Source organism: Neoarius graeffei, chromosome 13, assembly GCF_027579695.1.
Source record: "Neoarius graeffei isolate fNeoGra1 chromosome 13, fNeoGra1.pri, whole genome shotgun sequence".
Lineage (NCBI taxonomy): Eukaryota > Metazoa > Chordata > Actinopteri > Siluriformes > Ariidae > Neoarius > Neoarius graeffei.
Window position 1 is genome coordinate 81,211,092 of NC_083581.1, and position 14,114 is coordinate 81,225,205.

The following is a 14,114-nucleotide window of genomic DNA, read 5'->3' on the forward strand; positions in this document are numbered from 1 at the left end:
AGAATTTTGCCATATTCAACATCTCCACTATATTGGTCATCTATGTAGTATGGACAATACTTCCCTCCTTAAACAGGTCCTATTCGATAAAAGGTGAAATTGGGGTAAAATGGAGAAAATATGGAACATTGAAAAAAGACAGTTGATAAAAACATGCATGGACAAAAAGGACATCATGCAACTTATGCAAATATAACCATCTTATTAAGTTCCAAGCCCCATGACCATCCATGTGTCAAGTGGGAAAATCTGATGATGATGATGATGATGAGACTGTGTCTGATTCCTGAACACTACTTGGAAGGCTGTTCCATAACTGTGGGGCTTTGTAAGAAAAGGCTCTGCCCACTGATGTAGCCTTCAATATACGATGTACAAGCAGATAACCTGCACCTTTTGATCTAAGTAGGCGTGGCGGGTCATAGAGGAGCAGAAGTTCACTCAGGTACTGTGGTCCGAGACCATTCAGTGCTTTAAAGGTCAATAGTAGTACTTTATAATCAATATGAAATTTGACTGGGAGCCAATGAAGTGTGGATAAGACAGGGGTGATCTCATCTCATCTCATCTCATCTCATCTCATCTCATCTCATCTCATCTCATCTCATTATCTCTAGCTGCTTTATCCTGTTCTACAGGGTCGCAGGCAAGCTGGAGCCTATCCCAGCTGACTATGGGCGAAAGGCGCTGTTCACCCTGGACAAGTTGCCAGGTCATCACAGGGCTGACACATAGACACAGACAACCATTCACACTCACATTCACACCTATGGTCAATTTAGAGTCACCAGTTAACCTAACCTGCATGTCTTTGGACTGTGGGGGAAACCGGAGCACCCGGAGGAAACCCACACGGACACAGGGAGAACATGCAAACTCTGCACAGAAAGGCCCTCGCCGGCCACGGAGCTCGAACCTGGACCTTCTTGCTGTGAGGCAACAGCACTAACCACTACACCACCGTGCCGCATAGGGGTGATATGGTCATATTTTCTAGTTCTAGTAAGGACTCTTGCTGCTGCATTTTGAACTAACTGGAGCTTGTTTATGCACTAATTGGAAGAACCAGACAGTAAGGCATTACAGTAATCCAACCTGGAGGTAATGAAAGAATGAACTAGTTTTTCTGCATCCTGTAGTAACATTGAATTTCTTATCTTAGCAATATTTCTGAGATGAAAGAAAGCTATCCGGGTAATGTTATCAATGTGAGCTTCAAATGAAAGACTGGGGTCTATAATCACTCTGAGGTCTTTTACTGCTGCACGTGAAGAAACAGAAAGGCCATCCAGAGTTACTGTGGAATCAGAAAACTTACTTCTAGCTGCATGTGGGCTGAGTACAAGTACTTCAGTCTTGTCAGAGTTAAGCAGAAGGAAATTAGTAAGCATCCATTGTCTAATGTCCTTTACACATTTCTCAATTCTATTAAGCTGGTGTCTCTCATCAGGTTTTGCAGAGACATACAACTGTGTCAGCAGCATAACAGTGGAAACTAATACAATGTTTCTGAATAATATCACCCAGAGGTAATATATATAAAGAAAAAAGCAGTGGACCCAAGACAGAACCTTGTGGAACACCAAACTGTACCTCAGTATGTCTAGAAAAATCACCATTTACATCAACATACTGATAGCAATCAGTTAAATAAAACCTGAGCCAGGAGAGGGCCATTCCCTTAACTCCCACAACATTTTCTAGTCAATCCAGAAGAATGGAATGATCAATGGTATCAAATGCTGCACTAAGGTCAAGCAACACAAGCAGCGAGACACAGCCCTGATCAGACGCCAACAGTAGGTCATTTACTACTTTAACCAGAGCTGTCTCTGTGCTATGATGAGGTCTAAATCCTGACTGATACATTTCATGGATGTTATTCCTATGTAAATATGAGCATAACTGCTGTGCCACAGCTTTTTCTATGATCTTAGAGATAAAGGGGAGGTTTGATATTGGCCGATAATTGGACAGCTGAACAGGGATCAAAGTCAGTTTTTTTAATCAGGGGTTTGATAACTGCTAGTTTAAAGGATTTGGGTACATAGCCAATCCTAAGAGAAGAATTTATTATTTTTAGAAGTGGTTCAGTGGCGGCACGGTGGTGTAGTGGTTAGCGCTGTCGCCTCACAGCAAGAAGGTCCTGGGTTCGAGCCCCGGGGCCGGCGAGGGCCTTTCTGTGCGGAGTTTGCATGTTCTCCCCGTGTCCGCGTGGGTTTCCCCCGGGTGCTCCAGTTTCCCCCACAGTCCAAAGACATGCAGGTTAGGTTAACTGGTGACTCTAAATTGAGCGTAGGTGTGAATGTGAGTGTGAATGGTTGTCTGTGTCTATGTGTCAGCCCTGTGATGACCTGGCGACTTGTCCAGGGTGTACCCCGCCTTTCACCCGTAGTCAGCTGGGATAGGCTCCAGCTTGCCTGCGACCCTGTAGAAGGATAAAGCGGCTAGAGATAATGAGATGAGATGAGAAGTGGTTCAATTACTTCAGGTATTATCTGTTTGAATAGACGTGTAGGTAAGGGATCTAGTACACAAGTTGAGGCTTTTGATGCCGAGATTAATGAAAGTAATTCAGTTTCTTTTAGGGGAGTAAAACATTCTAATTGATGATCTGATACAGTTATATTGTTAACTACAGGCTCACTTACATTGTCTGACCTTAAATTAGTAGTTTGAATTTTTTGTCGGATATTCACAATTTTGTCATTAAAACAATTCATGAAATCGTTGCTACTACATACTACTGTACATGTGTGCATGTGTCTATAGTGGACTTATTCCTGGTTAATTTTGCGACAGTATTAAATAGGAATCTGGGATTATTTTTGTTATCTTCTATCAGGGAGGAGAGATATGTTGATCTTGCAGCACTAAGAGCTTTTCTATACTTCAGGAAGCTCTCCTTCCATGCTAATTTGAGCACTACCAATTTTGTTTGATGCCATTTACATTCCAATTTTTGAGTGGTCTGTTTTAATGTGTGAGTGTTATCATTATATCAGGGTGCTAATTTTTTGTCTCTGACCATTTTCCTTTTAAGAGGAGCTACATTATCTAAGGTATGGCGGAACGTTGACTCTAAGCATTCAGTTGCCTGATCAAGTTCTGCAGGGGCTGACAGTGACCCAATCAAAGTTGATAACTCTGGGAGATCATTTATAAAGCTCTGTGCAGTAGTTGATGTGAATGTAAATTTAATACAGTAGCGTGGTGAGGTGCATATATTATTACTCAGACATATTTTGAATGAGATGAGATAATGATCTGAGATAACTTCAGACTGTGGAAGTATGACTATAGACTATAGTTTCTATGTTTAACCCGAATGTTAGTATTAAATTGAGGGTGTGACCACCATTATGGGTCGGTCCTATGACATTCTGATTAATCCCTACTGAATCTAAAATGGACACAAATGCTGTTTTCAAAGGTTCTTCTGGGTTATCAAAGTGCATATTAAAATCTCCGACAACTAAAGCTTTGTTTAAGGAAATAACCAGATCTGAGATAAAATCTGCAAATTCAGAAAGAAACTCAGAATATGGCCCCAGGGACCTGTAAATAATAAGTAATGGAATTAACTGGGTAGACCTATTTTTCAAAGCTACATACATTATATGAGTATGAAGAGCTTCAAATGTATTAGGTTTATAACCAGGTTTTTGTGTTACACCTAGATAACCATTATAAATAACCACGACGCCTCCTCCTCTGCCAGTTAGACGAGGCTGGTGTATATAACTGTATCCAGGAGGACTCGCTTCATTTAATGCTATCTATTCATTTGGATTAATCCATCTTTCAGTTAAACAAAGTACATTAAATTCCTGATCAGTAATGAGTTCATTAACCATTAGTGCTTTAGATGTAAGAGATCTAATATTTAATAGCCCCACCTTTAGATCAAAGGTGCTGGCAGCAGCTGTACAGTCAGTATGATCTAATTTTATATTGATTAGGTTACTGGAACAAACTCTCTGAATATTTCTACCTTTTTGTTGAGCTCAGGGAACAGACACAATCTCGATGTAGTGGACCCTGAGTGACGACTCTGTGCAGCTAGCAGACAATGGGTTTAGCCTGTTCGTCTGCTCCCTGGCCTTGGCGCTGGATTGTCAGAAATTAACTAGGCTTGTTCTGAGACTATGACCTATGCTGCAGGAAATGAGAGCAGCACCTTCCCGAGTGGGATGGATACCGTCCCGCCCTAACAGGCCAGCAGTGCCATCAAAATTAGCCCAATTATCTATAAAGCCCACACTGTTTTCAGAGTACCACCTGGACAACCAGGATTGTGACATCTTCATAGACAGCTGGGAACTTCAAGCCAGAGATTGACCTTCCTGGTGACAGGCTGTCTACAAAGGGATCCAAGAGGCAGACAGAAAGAGAGGTCTGCTTGCAAAGGAAAGAAGAATGTGGAGGAAGCAAGGGGTATCATATCCCAGTGTCCCTGAATTCACCTGCATCAATTGCAACAAGTACTTTCATTTACTCATCGGCCTGCACAGCCATAGCAGATGGTGCAAACCAAAAACATATAGGTCACACTGAAGGTGGGAAAAGTTTTGAAATTACTTATCATTAAAAAAAAGAAAAAAAAGGCTGCATTCACCATGGTCTTTCGAGACTGTGATGCTGATGAGAGACAATACAGTAAATATATGTATTTAAACATGACTATACCACATTTTACTGTACTGTAATGCATAGGACTGAAAAACTACCTCAGTGGTGACAGAGGGTAAAAACTTTCAATCATGTCCAATCTCTTGCAATCAATCCCCCTTCCCCACAGCAATGTGTTACTTTGTGGTATTTTCATTGTTATACCACACAGAAAAAAACATGCTGCTGTGTGCATTTTCAGTCATTGTTACCAAAGTCCTATTCATAATTTTCATTAAAAAAAAAACTGTTAGGACTTGGACTGTTTTGGCCTCTAGAGGCCGCTGTTATTTCCTTTTCATGTCATATTTATTTTGGCCTCTAGAGGCCGCCACTGTTCCTGTGTTTTGTGTTTTTTTTGTTAATTGCCTGTTAGTCCTAATTATCTTCACCTGTGTCCTTAATTAGTTTGTGTATTTATACCCCTGAGTTCAGTCCTCTTGTCACCGAGTCTTTGTGCTGTTATGTTTATCTCCAGTTTCCTTTGTACTGTGTTTTGTGGATCTTCTGAGCTTTTGCATTTTTGCCTTTTTCTTTTTGAATTATACTCTTTGTTTTTGTTTTTTTTTGTTTTGCCCTGGATTGTATATAGTGTACATAATATAAATAAACCTTTTGTTACTTTTTCTACTTCCGCCTCACGCCTCTGCATTTGAGTCATTCCCCTGGTGGCCTAGTGGGGGTTTGCTGGATCATCACACCAACGAACCAGGTTCGAATCCCAGCAAAACCCTAACAGAAAGACTCCGTCATGACTGACTCAGCAGAGGCTGCTTCAACTGTCTACCCGGCCAACCTTCAGGGAATTATGGCAGCTTTGACACGCTTCGGAGCGACCATGGACGCTCATGGACGTACGCTCACCAGCCAACGTGAGGCCCTTGCTCGCCACGAGGAACTGCTTCAGCAAATTGGGAAAACCCTGGCACAGCTGACATCTCTGCCTGCATCTCCTGCTCCTGATCCAGTTCCTGCTCCAGCTCCAGTGCCTCCTGCCATGCTGCCTTCACCTCGCGAACCCAGCCTTCCTGCACCACAGAGGTATGACGGCAAGCACAGTGAGTGCCGAGAGTTCCTTACCCAGTGTCAACTCACCTTTGAGCTTCAGCCTACCACCTACACTACGGATCGCCGCAAGATTGCCTTTGTGATCACCTTATTAGCTGGTAAGGCGCGAGCCTGGGCTACTGCTATCTGGCAAAGACAGGGACCTGAGTGCTTTGATTTCCAGCTGTTTTCTGAAGAGATGCTTCGGGTCTTCGATCAGGCAGACATCAGTACCGACGCAGCCCGAAAGCTCTGCACGGCACCCATTCTGGTCCTCCCGGACACCTCCCAACCATTCACCGTGGAGGTGGACGCCTCGGACAGTGGTGTCGGCGCAGTACTCTCTCAACGTTCGGAAGGAAAGCTGCACCCCTGCGCTTACTTCTCCCACCGCCTGAGTCCTGCGGAGTCCCGGTACAATGTGGGGGATCGAGAACTGCTAGCGGTCAAACTGGCCCTTGAGGAGTGGAGGCACTGGCTGGAGGGAGCGCAACATCCATTCCTGGTTTGGACTGACCACAAGAACCTGGAGTACCTCCAGCAAGCCAAGAGACTGAACCCTCGACAGGCTAGGTGGGCCCTGTTTTTCAGTCGGTTTGACTTCACCCTCTCGTACCGTCCCGGCTCCAAGAACACCAAACCTGACGCACTGTCCAGGCTGTTCTCTGCCACTAACAGGGAGAATGAAGTCGGGCCTATTATCCCGGTGTCCCGGATTGTGGCCCCTGTCCGCTGGGGTATTGAGGAGGCTGTTCGACGAGCCCAACGCCAGGACCCCGGTCCTGGGACGGGGCCACCGGGCCTCTTGTACGTCCCACATCAAGCCCGGGCCAAGGTTCTCCAGTGGGGTCACTCTTCCCCTCTCACCGCCCACCCGGGAGCTCGGAGGACCCTGGACTTCCTGAAAAGACGCTTCTGGTGGCCTAACATGGAGCAGGAAGTAAGGTCATTTGTCCTGTCCTGTGAGGTTTGCACCAGAACCAAGAACCCACGACAGCGTCCCCAGGGTCTCCTGCATCCTCTGACCATTCCCCGGCGTCCCTGGTCCCACGTGGCAGTCGACTTCATCACGGGTCTCCCTGAGTCACAAGGTAACATGGTCATTTTGGTCATTGTTGACAGATTCTCCAAGGCCTGCCGCTTCATACCTCTGTGCAAACTCCCCTCTGCTCTTGAAACAGCGAAACTTATATTTAATCATGTCTTCCGAGTCTTTGGTCTTCCACAGGACATCGTCTCAGACCGAGGGCCCCAGTTCTCCTCCCGAGTGTGGCACGGGTTCTGCAAGGTCATCAGAGCCACTGCCAGCCTCTCCTCTGGGTTTCACCCACAGTCCAATGGTCAGATGGAGAGGCTCAACCAGGACCTGGAAACCACCCTGCGAGGCCTGGCTATGGATAACCCGACATCGTGGAGCACCTGGCTGCCATGGGCAGAGTACGCCCACAACACCCTGCAGTCATCGGCCACCAAGCTGTCGCCATTCCAGTGCCAATTCGGGTTCCAGCCACCTCTGTTCCCGGACCAGGAGGAGGACGCGGGGGTGCCCTCGGTCAACCAATATGTGAGACGGTGTCGCAAGACCTGGAGCAAGGTCAGGAAGACCCTCATACAGACCTCCAGAACCAACCAGACTCAGGCCAACCGCCATAGAAGACCTGCACACACTTTCCGCCCTGGGCAGTGGGTTTGGCTGTCCACTAAGGACCTTCCGCTGCGGGTGGAGAACCGCAAGCTTGCTCCTCGCTACACTGGCCCCTTCAAGGTGGTGCGCAGGGTGAACCCTGTCTCCTACCGGCTCCAGTTGCCCCGGACTCTGAGGATCAACCCCACTTTCCATGTTTCCCTGTTGCGGCCTGTACTGACGTCTATGTATGCCCCTGCCCCTAGGAACCCCCCACCCCCCCGCATCTTCCAGGGGCAGACTGTGTTCACTGTGCATCGCCTGCTTGACTCCCGCTGGGTCCACGGCGGGTTGCAATATCTGGTGGACTGGGAGGGCTATGGTCCTGAGGAGCGCTGCTGGGTTCCTGCTCGGGATGTCCTGGATAAAGAACTGTGTCGGGACTTCCATTCGGCCCATCCGGATCGCCCTGGGAACGTCAGGAGACGCTCCTAGAGGGGGGGGTCCTGTTAGGACTTGGACTGTTTTGGCCTCTAGAGGCCGCTGTTATTTCCTTTTCATGTCATATTTATTTTGGCCTCTAGAGGCCGCCACTGTTCCTGTGTTTTGTGTTTTTTTTGTTAATTGCCTGTTAGTCCTAATTATCTTCACCTGTGTCCTTAATTAGTTTGTGTATTTATACCCCTGAGTTCAGTCCTCTTGTCACCGAGTCTTTGTGCTGTTATGTTTATCTCCAGTTTCCTTTGTACTGTGTTTTGTGGATCTTCTGAACTTTTGCATTTTTGCCTTTTTCTTTTTGAATTATACTCTTTTTTTTTTTTTTTTTTTTTTTTTTTTTGCCCTGGATTGTATATAGTGTACATAATATAAATAAACCTTTTGTTACTTTTTCTACTTCCGCCTCACGCCTCTGCATTTGAGTCATTCCCCTGGTGGCCTAGTGGGGGTTTGCTGGATCATCACACCAACGAACCAGGTTCAAATCCCAGCAAAACCCTAACAAAAACCTTGCAGAGCAAACTGTTATACTGACAACATGACTAAACATTGACAATTTTTTCAGAAACAATGCCAAAATGACTTGTCATACAGATGGCACTGACCATTTCATTAGCATAAATATTTCCCTTTGAGACATAAATTAAGCATTTTGAGCAAGTTCCATGCTTTTGCAGGTAATCCACTGTGTTTTGCAGTTTTTACACATTGTTCTGAGAAATGCACATACTGTTGTGCAAAAGTTAATGATATGAAAAATGCACAAAAATCAAGTTTATTTGTATAGTGCATTTAACAATAGACATTGTCGGACAGCAGCTTTACAGAATTTGAATGACTTTAAACATTAGCTAATTTTATCCCTAAGCTATCCCCAATAAGGAAGCCTGTGGCAAGGAAAAAATCCCTCAGATGAAATGAGGAAACCTTGAGAGGAACCAGACTCAAAAGGGAACCCGTCCACATTTGGGTGAAAACAGACAAGGTGATAAAATTATCAGTTTTAACATGAAGTCAGTTTCGTTGATGTTATAACTCTTCAATTGATGGAAACCTGAGTGCAAAACTGTTCATGGCAACCGCAGTCCTAAAGTTAGCAAGTCAACTGTAGTTCTCAGCCATAAAAACATAACTGTAAGTGTCCAGAGTGTCTTCCAAGTGTGAATTTCAACTGTCCATATGGGGCCATCCTCCACAGGAGCGATGCGATGAGACTACAACCAGATGTAGGGCATCAGGATGGAACAGGCAGGTCCGAGGAGCAGAAGAGGTCAGCATCTCAATCTCAGGATTGACATGTAACTCAGAGGGATAACCGGGGGGAGAGAAAGAGAGAGAAAACACAGGTTGTTAGGTATGCCCAATGTCACCTGAATATGTCAAAACAGTATGCATTTTGTGCTGAGTGCAAGCAGGGACTCCGGCAAAACTAACTATGACAGCATAACTAAAAAGGGAGAGCTAAAAGATAACACAGGCATGAGGGAGCCCCGGGACATAAAGCAGCAGCCACTTCACTGTCAACAAACTCGAGTGAGCAAGCGAGTGGGGGACTGACAGCATCCATACATCCCAGTTTACCAAAACACTTTATGTCTGAGGATCCTCCAGATCTACTCCTTTACCTCATAAACACCATTAACACAAGGCTTGACTAAACAGATGTTTTCAGCCGAGACTTAAATGCTGAGACTGTGTCTGATTCCCGAACACTACTTGGAAGGCTGTTCCATAACTATGGGGCTTTGTAAGAAAAGGCTCTGCCCCCTGATGTAGCCTTCACTATACGAGGTACCAGCAGATAGCCTGTACCTTTTGATCTAAGTAGGCGTAGCAGGTCATAAAGGACCAGAAGTTCACTCAGGTACTGTGGCGCGAGACCATTCAGTGCTTTAAAGGTCAATAGCAGTATTTTATAAACAATACGCAATTTGATTGGGAGCCAATGCAGTGTGGATCAGACAGGGGTGATTTGGTCATAAAGTGGTGCTTGAAAGTTTGTGAACCCTTTAGAACCTTTCTATATTTCTGCATAAATATGACCTAAAACAACATCAGATTTTCACACAAGTCCTAAAAGTAGATAAAGAGAACCTAGTTAAACAAATGAGACAAAAATATTATACTTGGTCATTTATTTATTGAGGAAAATGATCCAATATTACATATCTGTGAGTGGAAAAAGTATGTGACCCTCTAGGATTAGCAGTTAATTTGAAGGTGAAATTAGAGTCAGGTGTTTTCAATCAATGGGATGACAATCAGGTGTGAGTGGGCACCCAGTTTTATTTAAAGAACAGGGATCTATCAAAGTCTGATCTTAACAACACATGTTTGTGGAAGTGTATCATGGCACGAACAAAGAAGATTTCTGAGGACCTCAGAAAAAGCGTTGTTGATGCTCATCAGGCTGGAAAAGGTTACAAAACCATCTCTAAAGAGTTTGGACTCCACCAATCCACAGTCAGACAAAGTGTGTACAAATGGAGGAAATTCAAGACCAATGTTACCCTCCCCAGGAGTGGTCGACCAACAAAGATCACTCCAAGAGCAAGGCGTGTAATAGTCTGTAATAAAAGGTGTATGACTGGAAGATGGTGCCAGTGTGTGAGGCGTTCCGTCAGCTGCTCCGAATGCTGTGTGTGTTTTTGTTGCTTGCAGCACTTGTTGTACATAATGTTGACTCTCTGCTGGTGTATGATCGCCAAACGTTGCTGGATCTGAGAGTCTTTGCTAAGGATCTGGCCAAATTGGATCGTCATGGACAGCAGGCACTGCCACTCTTTCTGTTGGACATCCCGGCATACATCTGCCGTACGTCAGCGCCACTCCCTTGGCAAAAACGCCGCCGCCACCGGGGTAAGCGTGGCGGTTGCCTGGTGAGGCTGAGGGCTGGGTTGGTGCGTCATGACTGCATTGGTTATGGAGCGATGCCTCGCCTTTGTGTCTCTCAACGTTGGTTGGACCGTGTTGCTGTCTGACTTGTACCGGTAACCGGCTCGGATGATTTGTTCCTCCCCCGTGGTCCCTACCCTCCTTGTCCGCGCTGGTGCGGAGTGGATCCGGGAAACCTGCGGCCTCTCCACCGGGACCTACTGTCGGCTGCTCGTCCAGACCCTCCAGCTCCTGCCAGGTTTGGCCTGGTTAATGCAAGATTGCTTGCGAACAAAACATTCATCCTGAAGGATTTCTTCACATCTTGTGATCTGGACTTTCTCTTTGTCACTGAGACTTGGCTGAGTGTTGGTGAGTGCAGTGCCTTCACAGAACTTTTACCTGCCGAGTGCCGCTATTTTAATTCTCTGCGGATGTCTGGTCGAGGAGGAGGAATTGCAACTATATTTAAAAGCGATTTTAAATGTAAACAGATATCGCTGTTATCGGCTTTTGCCAGCTTTGAATTAAATTTGTTTGAGCTGGGAAGTTCTCACACAGTGCTGTGTGCTGTGGTTTATCGGCCTCCCAAATACAACAGAGATTTTTTAACTGACTTTTCTGTGTTCTTGGCTGATATTATGCCGAAATATGATAGGGTCCTGATTGTCGGTGATTTTAATATCCGTGTGTGTTGTCCAGAAAACTCCCTTGCGAGGGATTTTTTAAATACAATTGACTCTTTTAATCTTGTACAGTCTGTACCGGGCCCGACACATGTACAGGGACACACACTTGATCTTGTATTATTATATCGTTTGCCTGTTTTTAACTTGGAGGTCTGTGAAGCATTTGTCTCTGATCATATGCCTGTTGTTTTTGAAGCCGCTGTGTGCTGTAACCCAGTTAAAACTCGTGCTCCTGCTCGTAAGTGCCGGGTTATTAACCCTTCCACTGCGGCTCGCTTTTCATCCGCCTTCACTCAAAACTGTGTCACTCCTGATCCTGTGTGCAATGATATGAGCGCACAGTTTCTTGACACTTGTCAAATTGCTATTGACTTTGCTGCCCCATTAAAGAGCAGGCAGTGTATAGTTAAATCTGAGCCTTGGTTGAATGAAAACAACTCGCACGGCCAGACAGGAGTGTCGGAGAGCCGAGCATAAATGGAAAAAGGATAAACTGGAAGTGTCTTTTCAAATGTTGAGGGATTGTTGGCGTTATCAGTCCTCTGTGAAAGAGGCTAAAAGAAAATATTTTTCTGATATTACTGTTTTAAACTGTCACAAACCTCATGTGCTGTTTAAAGTGATTAACTCTGCTCTGAATGCACCACAGACTGTGGGAATTGAGCCCTCCCCTTCTGTGTGTGAAAGCTTTTTGCAATTCTTTACTGCTAAAGTCACCTCTACTAGAGCACTTATTTCACTTCCTGCTTATGACCCCTCAGTGTTTGTACCCTGTTCTGCTACTTTTAATTCATTTGAACCAGTTACCCTGCGGTTTGTGCAGGAGACTATGGGACATTTAAAGCCATCAGGCTCGCCCAGTGACCCTGTTCCTCCTCAACTTTTTAAGGAGGTTTTCCTCACTGCGGGGCCATATTTACACAGCATCATTAACAGCAGTCTATCCTCAGGAGTGGTTCCTGTACATTTCAAACATGCAGTTGTGCAGCCACTGATTAAAAAACCTGGACTGGATCCTGCTGTTATGGCTAATTTTAGGCCAATTTCTAAACTGTCCTTCTTTTCAAAAATCTTAGAGAAGATTGTCTACTCTCAGCTCATGGACTTTTTAAATGAACAAAATGTTCTTGAAATTTTCCAATCTGGTTTTAAAACATTGCATAGCACAGAATCAGCACTTTTAAGGGTTTTTAATGATGTCTTTTTAGCTACTGACTCTGGTCACTGTGTAATCCTTGTGCTCCTAGACTTAACTGCTGCTTTTGACACAGTGGACCATGACATACTGATTGATCGTTTGGAGCAGTGGGTGGGCATCAGGGGCTCGGCATTGGAATGGTTCAGGTCTTCCCTGTCTCACTGGACATTCTGTGTCAGTCTTGGTGACTCTGTGTCCTCCACTGCTCCTCTCTCATGTGGGGTCCCACAGGGTTCAGTGCTGGGCCCTCTTCTATTTTCTTTGTATCTTCTTCCACTTGGTTCCATTCTCAGGAAGCATGGCATTCTTTTCCACTGTTATGCTGATGACACTCAGATTTATGTGCCCCTAAAAAAGTCTGATTCATACTCCATTAAGCCACTGTTAAATTGTTTAGAGGATGTCAAGGCTTGGATGTCTCTAAACTTTTTAAATTTTAATGAAAAAAAGACTGAAGTGATAGTCTTTGGTGGCACTTCTGTGACCCCCTCAGTCGATCTGGGTTCCTTGGCACAATATGCCAAACCTATAGTTAATGATTTGGGGGTAAAAGTGGATGGGGACCTTAAGTTTGATAGCCAGATTAAAGCAGTGGTGAAAGGAAGCTATTTTCAGTTGCGGCAGTTAGCAAAAATAAAACCTTTTTTACCCAGACAGCACTTTAAAACAATAATTCATGCCTTTGTGACCACTCGGCTAGATTACTGCAATGCACTTTATATGGGGGTCAGTGGGTCCTCCATTGCACATCTTCAACTAGTACAAAATGCAGCCGCACGTCTTTTAACTGGCACAAGGAAATTTGAGCACATTTTACCGATTTTAGCTTTGCTCCACTGGCTACCCATCCACTTTAGAATTCATTTTAAAATTCTTTGTTTTTAAAATTTTAAATGGTCTTGCTCCATCATACCTCTCTGAGCTGCTATACCCCTATACACCCAGCCGAGCTCTCAGGTCAGCTGATCAGCTGCTCCTGAGAGTTCCCAAGACTAGGCTGAAGCTCAGAGGGGACCGGGCTTTTTCGGTTGCAGCTCCAAAATTATGGAATGCATTGCAGCTGCACATTAGGCCTCCTCACTGTCTAATTTTAAAACTCTTCTTAAAACGCACCTCTTTTCTTTGGCTTTTAACACCGTGTAGGTTGTTGATTTTATGTACACATATTTTATTTGGAGTGGACAGCCTATTTAATTATTTTTATTTTTTTTAATGTTCTATGGTGCTATTTTATTGTATAGTTTTGTGTTTATTTATTGTACAGCACTTTGGAAACCTTTGTGTTTATTTAAACTGTGCTTTATAAATAAAATTGGATTGGATTGGATAGTCTGCGAGGTCACAAAGAACCCCATGGTCACTTCTAAGCAACTGAAGGCCTCTCTCACATTGACTAATGTTAATGTTCATGAGTCCACCATCAGGATAACACTGAAGAACAATGGTGTGCATGGCAGGGTTGCAAGGAGAAAGCCACTGCTCTCCAAAAAGAACATTGCTGCTTGTCTGCAGT